Source organism: Capsicum annuum, chromosome 12, assembly GCF_002878395.1.
Source record: "Capsicum annuum cultivar UCD-10X-F1 chromosome 12, UCD10Xv1.1, whole genome shotgun sequence".
Classification (NCBI taxonomy): Eukaryota; Viridiplantae; Streptophyta; class Magnoliopsida; order Solanales; family Solanaceae; genus Capsicum; species Capsicum annuum.
This window is the reverse complement of record NC_061122.1, coordinates 25,391,853-25,405,332: the sequence shown is the minus strand read 5'-3', so window position 1 is coordinate 25,405,332 and position 13,480 is coordinate 25,391,853.

Genomic DNA, 13,480 nt, shown 5'->3' with positions numbered 1-13,480 from the left:
TGGACTTGGCTAATATTCCAAAAATATCAGGTGGCATTACCAAAACTTCTTAAATTCTTGTACTCAGGTGAATTGCAGCATTTATACTTGCCGGTATATAACTGACTGTACATATGTGTTGTTGTTGATGTATTAGGTACTGAATCTCATGTTACGGCTTTGCCAATCGCCCATGACAAACAAAAGAACATCGCCCCTTTATTTGCCATGTATGAAGTAGGTGAGTGCAATGACAAAAATAATATCTACACTCCCTTCTCCAATAATTATTACATAAAGGTAACCTGTAGTTTCTTGTTGTTAGGCTCAATATCTGCTGCATCTACCTTCGCTTCAAAAACTATTCAAAACAAAGGTTCGCATAAACCGCTTTCTTTCTTTTTATCAATTCCCTGCTTTCTTTGCCTAACGTTGTTTCTAATATGTAGGTCTTACAAAAAATAAAAAGAACATTACAAGTATTAGCCGACTACGTTCCGATTATGCTCAATTACAAAAGTTCCAAACTGTAAATTCTGCGGTGCAAAACAAATTCAGTATGAAGCTCCCAGCTTTTGTTGTGGCAAAGGTACGATCAAGTTAACTTCTCATAGAATGCCTGTTAATCTAAGAAAATTATATTTGGGAAATGATGTAGAATCCAAACATTTTCAAACATATATCAGAACATATAAAAATTTATTTGCGTTTACATCACTGGTTGTTAATTATGATAAAATTTTAGCCCGAAGAGACCATATATACACATTCAAAGTTCAGGGACAAATGTATCACGCAATAGCTACCTTATATCCCGAAGAAAAAGGTCTGAAAAATCTACAACTATACTTTTATGACAACACAATTGAGCTTGAAAATCGAATGGCTTACTTGACAATGAGTGCTGGATTAGATCAATGAGTGCATAATTTGCCTACTACTACTGAAATTGCAGCAATATGGATGATGAACATGATGATTGTGTTGTTCATGCACCGCATGTTTAAATTTATACTCACTGTGACAAAACACAAAGGATAAACCATTATTTTAACTGCTATGATCCTTTGCAGTACCCATTACTATTTCCATACGGACAGGGTAGGTGGCATTGTGGTATTAAAAAGTTTCGTGATGAAAAATTGACTTCTAATAAAATTGTTTTACCTGACTTTGAACAATAACCAAACATAAAATTTTTTGCCACTGTTGATGGATTCCTTGATAAGGAAGCTAAGAATTTGAAAAACAAAAACGTAAAAAGGATACAGTGTCAGTTCGAGAATATTATTGTTATAAACTTCAGATGAGAAATGATGATGAAGATGAAATTTTACATACGGAGAGATTATTACAACAATATTTAGTTGATGAATACATAAAATTAGAGACACAAAGATTAGACTTTATTTTTCAATCAAGATTTGTTCAGAATGAGTGTGTTGCAGGGACTTCTTGACATCTTAAGACTTGGTGAACGAGATACTTCTAATGTTGGAAAGCAAACATTTCTACTAAATTTCTTTACAGGCGGACCTAGAGATATGCGCCAACATTATATGGATACTATTTGTAACGCCTCGAAATCTGATCCCGAGACGTCACACAATGCTCAAGACTACGGGTAGCCTTAAGCTAACCTTGTCTGTGTACAATTGAGCCTAACTCTTAGAATAATGGCAATATAGAAACAAAAGCCATGCTAAAATACGGAAACTGTCTGTAATAACTGAGAAATTTGTTTAAAACATCAATACTAAATCAAAACTAGCAGTTTGATAAGCCTTTACTACTAAAACTAGAGAGTCACTGGGACAAACTGGGCTAACTCGAACTATCTAAAATGAATACTAAATCTCATAAACTTATAACTGCAAAATCTGAATGGATAGAATAGGTCTCCTAACTATGAGGACTCACCAATTGCTGAATGTAGATGGAGATGCTCGAACTACTCACGCTGCTGATACTGAGCACCTGTACCTACATTATAAGACAATGTAGCACATAGATGTATATGTGGATCAGTACTTTGAGGATGTACTGAGTATATGGGGTGATATGCATAAGTAAAACATCATCTCATAATCATCATTTATGAAACAATGCATGCTAAATGTAAATGACTCACGAAAGCTGGAATATCTGAAATACTGAAAATAATAATCATGAGAAGCAAATCTTGCTTTATAAATCTAGTAAGTCGTAACATTTAGTTCTAAAAGTTGTGCTTGTATTCTCCCTTTATATCATACTGTCTAAGTGTAAAAAGGACTCACTCTAGATCTGAAATCTGAAAGCTGAAAACTGTAGCTAATATCTTTCTGTAGAGCATAATCTGAGTAAAACTTGTGAGCCTTAACACTTAGCTTTTCTGAAAGCTTTTCTGTTACTCTTTCTGTTCTAAAATCTGTATTCTGTAAGCTTTAAAACTTTTAATGAAAAACATTTTATCTGAAGGGAGATACTTTAAAACTATTCTAAAAATCTTTCAAAGCTTTAGGGAAAAACATTTCATCTTAAGGGAGGTTCTCTTAACCGACATAAATCATGCGAGCTACATAGAGTCCAATGTCTCGTCCTTCTAAGGAAGAAATCTCACGTTGAGGAGAGGTGTCAATACTCTTTCCTGGGAGTATAACCTTAGCTAAAGTGATCACAACTCTGCCCACTATGGGCACTTAATCTCAATCCTACGGTGGCACGTAGTTCTGGGGCATGAGACCTTAGAATCATATCCAAATCGGTGCTATATACTACTCACTTTAATTAGCTACGCTCATCTCGTGGAAATCCACTTTAAAACTCGCATAAGGGTTCATTATGAAACCAATTGTGCATTTATCTGAATAAATGTGTAAATAAAGCTATTTTGCTTTCTGTAGTTTGTAAAGATTCTGTATAGTGGATTCCAAAACTCATCTGAGGATCAAAAGATCAAATCTTTATTGTAAAACTGAAGTAATTAACTCATAAGATGCTTAAAACATCATCTTTCTCAAAATCTGAACATATAAACTTGGGCCATAAAACTCATGTATCAAACTCATGTCAAAATATCATAGTAATCATGCTCGATAATAAAATCAATGATAATTCATCTCAAAATCTGGAAATTACTGCAATTAGCATGAAAATATGAAAATAAACATGTAATTCAACTCATACTTCACTTGAATTCTCATAATCTTGTAAATAGAAATAATGGGTATGAACCCTAATTCAAATCTCACGTAATTTCAGTCAAAATCATGTAAATATGTAATTGAAAACTAATTTTGGGAACAAGGATGAAAGGAGTATCCTTGTTCATAACCCCACATACCTTAATTTGATGCTTAGATGAAGAAACCTTGAATATTGGGTTCCTATTGAGTTCTTAATGATGGATTCTTGATTATCTTGCTTTGAAAATTCTCAATTTGAAGCTCTCTTGAAAAATCTATGGAGGATTTTGAGTTTTCTTGGAGAGAAAGTTTTGATGGCTTAGGGTTTTCTTTTGAGAGAAAGTGGATGAAATAAGCATATAATGCCTTGGAATATGTTAAATTATATGTTTTGGATGGATTGGAGGCCTAGGGATTTACCTAAATACCCTTTTAAAACCCCTAAACGAAACTGGAAAAAATGAACTGGGTCCCGATTTAATGGGCCACTGCGACGCAGTGGCTTACTGGAAATTGATAAGTGAGAATTGGGCTCCCTCTGCGACGCGCCACCATTGCGGAGCCCTTATTGTTTTTCATTTCGACCACTGGTGCGATGCGCCAATATCGCAAAGTGACACTGGAAATTGCCAAACGGGAAATTGGGCCTCTCCGCGACGTGCAAAAATCGCGGAGTCTCAGAATTATGATTTTCCGCTTTTCCGCGACGCTCTAAGAGCCCAAATCACGGTGTTTAACGACTGGAACTTAAAATAGCCATAACTTCTTCACCGAATGTCGAATTTAGGCGAATTTGGTATCGATGGAAAACTTATTCAATTTCCCACACCATGAAAAGTCTAAATCTTAAAAATTCTACATAGAATAAATATTATTTATTTTGAAAGCTATCCCTTAACATTCTAGGGACAAATTCAAGCTAGAAAAAAGTACGGGGTATTACACTATTGCATTAGTACAACACTTTGGAAAGCCTGATTTGTTCATAACTGTAACATGCAATCCATCTTAGCCAGAAATAAAAGAACATCTACTACCAAGTGATGAGACACAAAATAGACCTGATTTGATTTGCCGAGTCTTCAAGGCTAAAATAAAAGAGCTGAAGACAAATATATTAAAACGAAGTATCTTTGGAAAAGTTGTGGCTTTTATTTTATGTATACTGTGGAGTTTCAAAAACGAGGTTTACCTCATGCACACTTTCTTATTATATTAAGTAATGAGCACAAACTATTGACAGTAGAGGCGTATGATGATATAATTAGTGCTAAACTTCCAGATAACAATACAGAACCTGATCTACAAAAGCTTGTCATTAAACATATGATGCATGACCCTTGTGGTAGTTTAAATTCAATAAATTCTTCTACCAAAAAAGGGTTTCTGTAAATTCAAATATCCAAAAAGGTTTGCTCATCAAACATCAAAAGGAACCGATTCTTATCCAATTTATAGAAGACGAAATACAGGAGAAGTTGTGAAAGTAAGACAACAATATTTAGAGAACTCTTGGGTGATTCCATACAATCCAAATTTACTTGGTAAATTTAATTGTCATATAAATGTTGAAATTTGCTCAGACATCAAGGTTGTGAAATATCTCTTTAAATACATTTGTAAAGGTCATGACAAAATTACATTCTGTGTCCAAAATAATGATAATACCATAGAGATAGATGAAATTAACGAATATTAGTCTGCTAGATGGGTTTTTCCTCCAGAGGCTATATGGCGTCTCTTTGGTTTTGCTATAAGTGAAATGTCTCCCAGTGTTTATCGCCTTCAACTAGATCTTGAAAACCAACAATTTGTTTCTTATAAGAGCAATAAAGATATAAATACAATTGTAAATAATCCTATGATAAAAAAAAACAATGTTAACGAAATTCTTCTATATGAATAAAACTGACACATATGGTATAGAGCTTAATTTATTATACAAAGACTTTTCTGCATACTTTGTGTGATCTTCTACTGATAAATTTTAGGCACCGAGAAAAAAATGTTATGTCGTTGGACGCATTGTTACATGCCATCCAACAGAAGGAGAAAGATATTATCTTAGATTACTACTAACACATGTACGAAGACCAATATCATATAAGGATTTTCTAATTGTTAATTGTTGATGGAGAGTGTTGTAGTACTTTTAGAGAATCTGCAGAGAAAAGAGGATTGTTACACTGTGATAATAATTTTATTGAATGTATGTCTGAAGCTGCAACTTATCAGATGCCGCATAGTTTGAGGCGTTTATTTGCTACATTATTGGTATATTGTTCTCCTGCTAACCCAAGAAAATTATGGGAATAATTTGAAGATTCAATGCTCGAAGATTATAACGTGTTACGAACTACTGACAAAAAACTCATTCAATATCAAGCTTTAAACCATATTAATGACATTTTACATTCTATAGGCCATGATATTAATGAATATGAACTCATTTCAGAAACTATCTTATGTTCTGCAGCAACAAGAGAAGCAAAAGATGCTCAATATGAAAGATCTATTGTTGTTAGTGAGGATGATGTACTCTTACATAAGAGATTAAACAAAAATTAAATGATTGCCTATAACATCATTATAGACAGAATATTTTCAAATAAAGCAGGCGCATTTTTTATAAATGGTCCAGAAGGTACAGGAAAAACATTTTTGTATTGTGCCTTATTAGCAACCATACGATCTATGAGATATATAGCTTTAGCAACAACTACCTCCGGTGTTGCTGCTTCTATTCTCCCAGGTGGACGCACTGCACATTTCCGTTTTAAAATTCCTATCGACCTGGATAAACATAAGAGTTGTAACATTAGTAAAGAAAGCTCACTTGCAACTCTAATTAGAGATGCAAAATTAATTATTTGGGATGAAGTGTCTATGGCTAACAGAAAAATGTTAGAAAGTTTTTGATTTGTTATTACAAGATCTGATGGATACAAACACGTTATTTGGTGGAAAAATTGTAGTTTTAGGAGGTGATTTCAGACAAACTCTCCCTGTTGTGCGATATGAAAAAAAAAGAAGATTTCATTAACGAAAGCTTGTTATATTCTATCATTTGAAATAAACTTGAAAAACTACAATTATTTGAGAATATGAGAGCACAAACTGATCCTGCTTTTATAATTATCTTCTAAGAGTTGAAAATGGTCAAGAACCAATCAATTCTGCAAACAAAATTGAAATACCTAACTCTTTCATTATCCCTTACACAACTGAAAAAGAATCTTTAGACAAATTGTTTGCAGTGACATACTCAAATTTGGATTCATTATGTTCTAATTCATCTTCTATTGATTCCCGTGTGATCTTAACAACCAAAAATAATTTTGTTGATGAAATAAATAACACGTTTATCAATCGATTCACAGAAAAAGGAAAAACATTTGTTGCCATGGATGAAGCTCTTGAATTTAACCATCAAACACAATTTGAAGATTTGCTACACACTCTAAATCCTCTAGGTTTGCCCCTTATATATTATGCTTGAAAGAGAATTGTCCAATTATATTATTACAAAATTTAAATCCATGTGAAGGTTTATGTAATGGCACACGATTGACTTGCTGTGATTGTAAGACTCATGTTATTAGTGCTAAAATAGCAACAGGAGATTTTAAAAATATGCGTGTTTATTCCAAGAATACCATTATTATCATCACAAGATGAAAAGATACATGTTCAATTTAAAAGAACACGATTTCCCATTAGATTGTGTTTTGCTATGACTAAACAAAGCACAAGGTCAAACTTCAGATTTTATTGGAAGTTATCTATGCTGTATTTTCACATGGTCAGCTTTATGTTGCCTTATCCAGAGCAAAAAGTTCAAATTATGTCAAATTACTCATTCGACCATCTACAACAACCAGCCATAATAATCATTCTACATCTAACATAGTATATGACAAAATCATTCAGAAGGCCATCACATAACTCGCACAACTTAACCAAAGATATGCTAACTCTGCCGGATTTGGCTCTGACAACATCCATCAGGTACCGTTGTTCTATTTTGGTTCATTGTTGAGTTTTAACCGTTGATTATTCTTTGATCTATTATGAAGTAATCATGCTACCATACTTGATTAGTTGGAATTATATATCATAGTTAAGAGCAACGAAAATTGTTGTTACTATACCATTTTCAGAATATTTGTGCTTCACATTTTATTATGCTTATTTAAGAATTCTTCAGGAGTATATGCAAATTCAGTAAGATAATACTGTTGCTGAAACTCTTATTCTAATCCCCTCATATTTGATCAATCATTGATGGAAACCTTAGCGGTCTTGAAAAGGAAGTCGCAGTCCAAGATTCAAATTACTTTTTGAGGTTAGTATACTGAATTCAGTATTGTGGCAGAGAAAGCAAATGAGATATATATTGCTACGCAATGGAGAAATCTATTGGGGGAGCCTTAAATTGATGATGATGACTACTGTTATTGTTTTCTAGCAGAGTATATGTTGAATAAACCTTATTTAATTAGTTTCATTGCAACCAGCCCAAAATGTCCTTCCCATTCTGCTATATATTAATTAATTTTGTATTCTAAGTAATGGAGCTCTTAGCATCCAAATGCTCGTTGACCACTGAATGATGCACTTGACAGAATTTAGGCTACATGGCGACACGATCCTCTCTGTTCTGATACAAGACTTTATTTTTGTAAGCCAGAAGCATTGGCCGAAAGATTAGCTAGCCAGGAAGATAAAGGTAGGACAAAACTTTCTATCGAGAAGGAAGTTATTGTCAAGTAAACTTGAACTTCCAGCCAATTCAAAGCACGTTGAACTGTCATTAGGCCCATAGGAACCTCATGTTTCTTCTTTGATTGATCCAAAAACAAAAGGGAAAATATGTACAACTGTAAATCCTTATTTTGAATAAATGGAAGGACATGTCTCAGAAAGGAAGAAGAAAGAACGGATTGAATAACAATGGTGCTGATGATACTGTACGCACTGACAGATCTAACTGGGATCTGAATACTCCTATGGATTCATGAGAGGGTTTTGACGATGTGCTTCCTGTTGAAGATGCAAGTGAAGTTGATGCGCTACAAAATCTTCTGCTCGTATGTTCAATATTTTAATACTCATTTTATCCATTTTAGCTATACATGTTAAGAATTATGTCTCTTGTTACATTGTTTGTGCTACATTTAGCCAATTTTAAAGCATAAGTATATATTGATGCACTATAAAATCTTGTGCTGGTATGTTCTTTTTTTCTGTAATTTTTCATGCCCATTTTGTCGATTTTATTTACAAATGTCAAAATTTATGTGTATAGGATAATACTTGTGCTATACTTGGCCATTTTGAAGCTACAGGTATATATTGATGCATTATAAAATCTTGTGCTGCTATGTTCTTTTTTACCCCTTTTGTCTATTTTAGTTATAAATGTTAAAATATATGTGTCTTGTTACATTAATTGTGCTATACTTGGCCATTTTAAAGCTACAGATTAGGTGTATATTGATGCACTATATAATCTAGTGTTGTTATGTTTTTAATCCTAATTTTTGATACACCTTTTCTCCATTTTAGTTATAAATGTTGAAATTATGTGTGTCGGATAATACTTGTGTTGTAGTTACCCATTTTTTCATTTTTTTAAAATTATTTAATTTTAATAACACCAACCACGAGTGGTCGATTTTATTTTAAAATTAATTAAATAATTTTATTTAAATCGACTACAAGTGGTTAATTTTATTAAAATTAATTTATTAATTTTAAAATAAAATCGACCACAAGTGGTCTATTTTCTTTTAAAATTAATAAATTAATTTTATTAAAACTGACTACTAGTGGTCGTTTTTTTTTAAATTAATAAATTAATTTTAATAAAATCAATCACTTGTGGTCGGCTTTTTGTAAAATTTCCAGAAAAGCCGACCAAGTGGTCGATTTTTTGTAATTTTTTTTTTTAAATCGACCACAAGTGGTCGGTTTTTCTGGAATTTTTTTTAAAAAAATAAAAAGCAGTAAATGAAACACCATACAATGCAACAACAACAACAAACCAAAGTACAAACTACAACAAAATGTCCAAATCCATAAATCAACAACAAATCAAAGTATAAAAACTACAACAAAATGTCCAAATCTAAAGTACAACCTATACAAAAGTCTAAAAACTAATACTCATCTTCATCATCATCATCTTCGTCTTCTGCATCCTCATTTGTGCTGATATCATCGAGTGGGCGTAGACCTTTTACAGCCTGAACTCCATCACCAGGACATGGAGGAATAATCCCTACAGTCTGAATAAAAGAGTTGAACTTTTCCTGCAGCATCCTGATTTGTGATGATGTTTCCTCCTTCTTCTGCGCCCCCTCTCTCTGGTCAGCAAGCTCTTCAGTGAGTTTAGAAATCATATTTTTTAGTGATTCAATGGTTTCTCTATCAACTGAAGAGGTATAGGATGTAGGACCGGACGAAGACCTAACATTCTCACTAAAATAATTTATGTGGTATCCGTAGAAATGACCTCTAACTGCAGGGCCCACAGTTTGTTCCCATAACTCCTCCCCTACATGTTGGGGTATTGAGTCACCCTGACTTTCAGGAGGCTGACTACTACATAACTCACTAAGGAACTGCCTACATTTGTTCTATATTTAAAGTAAAGTTAAAATTAATAGTAAAAAAATATTAAAGTACTTATACTTGAATAATATCAACTTTGAGAAAAAGATTCATAAATTCAAAATTTGATTCTTACATGGGCAGCTTTTGCACGAGGTTCAACCCAGACATCTTCATCAGTCGGGTTCTTTTTTTTTTTTCAGATGCGTGTCCTCGAATAGCTCATCATGTGGTATCTTCCTACCCTTTTCTTTTTCCTGCATATGAAAAAATTATTAATCTTTCAAATAATTAAAAATTTAAATAGAAACAAACAATTAAAACTGTAAAAGTTACATACCATTTTTTCCTCCACAACAATCATACTTTTGGCACCCGCAGTATGCATGGAGCCACCCTAGGATGATGCCCGGGCTTTCTTTTCTTTGTCCCCCAGCAATTGGTATTCTTCACTATTCCAATAGCGAATATACTGTTGCCATAGTTCATTTATCCAGTCAGGTCGTACCAAGTTGGTTCTGGCATAATCTAACATACCGTTAAATCTGGATCTAGCTCTTCTGTAAAAATTTCTCCTTATAACACATTCATTCGCATCATCCCACCAATAATATTTGTACAATAAAAACAAAAATATAATATTCAATCTTTTGTTCTAACAATGTGTTAAGTAGTCAATCTTACCCAGGTTGCGGAGTAAGTGTTGGTGGATGCACTAGCGTGGGTGGATCTGAAGCACCGGATGGAGTGCCTGCAAGATGAAGATCCGACAACCCAATAGATCCAGCAGAATCACTGTGCGAACCTGGGTGACTGTTACAGGAGGATACTGACGATGGTAGATGTTCGGATGTGCTAACGATCGTCCGATAGTACTATGATGGCGGTGGCATGGTGATAGAAGGAGAATGAGTCTGTGTAGACCCATGAAGTAGATCCGCATGTGTAGGAGCAGGAACCGAATGCTGAGACGAACTAGAATATGAGGGTCGAGCTGGCGCATCAACAAACTGACCCTCAGATATATGAATACCTGTCGGTCGTCTATAAGGCAGAGGTTGTTTTTTCTTTTTTATTTTCGTAGGATCAACTTTTTCCTTACCTTTGTCACCTCTATCTGACATCTAAATTATGTAAAGTTAACAATTAGTTAGTTCCTACAAAATGAATATATAAGAAAACATTCCAAGTAACTAATTTCAAGTTACTAATTCACATTTCAAATCGCTCCAACAACACGAGATAGACAAGAATATTTTTATTACTATATAAATTATGGAAAAGTGAAAACAACAATCTTAAACAATATATTACATATCAATCCTAAACAAGAAGCATAAAGGTAAATATATAGTACAAAACATAAAGACATCAATACATAATAAATACAACCTTGACAAACTAATCCTCCTCTTCTGAAGAGATAAGCGGTCACCAAAAAAAATAGCAAAACAATCCTTTTACCAAATTCAGAATCTATCAAATAGTAAAATTATTACAAAGAATAATCTTTTGCTTAAATAATTGCAATAATTTAGTAAAGGAATAGGAATAACATTTTCCCAAAAAAAGAAAAAATTAAAGAATTAATGAGTAAAATGGAGAAACACATGTCAAGACTAACCAAAATTTAGGTACTTCGAACTCAAATTAATGTAGGAACAAGCCTAAAATTAGCTAATTCAATCTCAGATTTCAAAAATTAGCTAAAATCTAGCTAAATAAAACAAATATCCAAACCCTAGAACTCAAAGCACAACCATTTGATGAAATTAACACTAAGATATTTGTATGTACACCTTTACCATTTCTAGATATTCCAAAAATGAGTTTGTGGATATAAAAATAAGCTAAATTTAGTTAATGAGTTGTAGTTAATTGTTACCTTGCCCAAAATTGAAAGTTAGGATATAGTTACTTTCAAATTTGATTAAAGCCAAAAAGATGTCAAGAAAATGAATAGAAACTTATGACCAAAAGAGAAATAACAACGGAGATTGGGGGGATTTTGGAGTTGGAGGGTTAAAGTGTGAGATTTGGAGGGTTTTGGAGGGTTAAACTGATTTTGGACAGGGTATTTGGGCGAGCAATTCGTGTGTTTTGTGTTTTATTATGTAGTACGGGTCGAGTTAAAGAATTATATATATTTTTTAATTATTACGAAAATCGAAATTAAAATTATTTTTTAACAAATTCTATAATATTTATAACAACATCCAATTAATTTAATACAATTCGTATATATATAAATCAGATAAGTAGTTATTTTATCATCACATTAACACGAATAATATATTTCCTCAATCGTATAATAATATCAAAGAATTTTGTAAATTACACTAAATTTTTGGTTAATTAGCTTTTAAATACGATATTATATATATATATATATATATATATATATATATATATACATATACATACCTCGAATACTAGTCTTACGTTATTACAACTTCAACAACATACACGGGTCTACATTGACCCAAAATAGTTTATCTATTTCCTCAATAGTGTGATATATATCAACGTATCATTCAAACTATTTTGATATATAGATTCAGTTATCTAGCTTTCGATTACTACATACATCATTGCACGAGATATACGTATATATACATATATTCAATTGTCTATTAGCTTTCAAATACGTACTATAAACATCAAATACACGATTTTACTACCCCATAATAATATACAACGTATTTCACAAATACTCAGATGAATTATCGATTACATTATCTTATGTCATTAATATACCTTCATTGTATAATATGTATGTATGTATATATATATATATATATATATATATATATATATATATATATATACCTATACATACACACACATATATACACTATTGACTATATCAAGTTCTAAATACGTACTATATATATCATATACGTAGACAAGTATATTATCCAATAATATAATGCGATGTGTTTTTTATGCATACTCAGATGAGTGACCGATTAATTCTATTTGATTAGCTTAATATAATATTAGATTTTGACTAGATATCGTTCATCAATCGATCACTACATGATATATATATATATATATATATATATATATATGTTTATGAACTCTTGAAATGCGTACTATATATATCACATCCACGTATATTACCTTATAATAGACCACGTTTATTATATTCTGATGAATTATCGGTTATATAATACATTATTATGACTGGAATAGTAATATAATATCATTATCTAAACAGTATAATATATATACACACATATTCATTATACAAAGATTATGCATATTTAACGTTATTTAACGTATATACAAAGCAAAATATTTATTTTATATATTGAAACATAAGTAAAAGATAAAGATTATGTTTAACGTAATTTATTTATTTTGTTTGATATATTTTTTAGTGTAATTTTTTCACAAAATTTAAGAATGATTGATTTTTCTTATTATTATACTAGTTATCGACTGCGTGTGATCAGTGTAATTTCAAAAAAATTATATATATATATATATATATATATATATATATATATTAGATTATATATATAATTATTTTTAATGAAAATAATATATATATATTTGATTACATATATATAATTATTGGTTACTAAAAATTATTTACTTTTTATTTTTTTAGTTGAAAAAACGACACAAATGGTCGGTTTTTTAAATGAATTTTTTTTATTTTAATAAAAATCGATCACAAGTGGTCGATTTTTTACAAATATTTTCTTTTT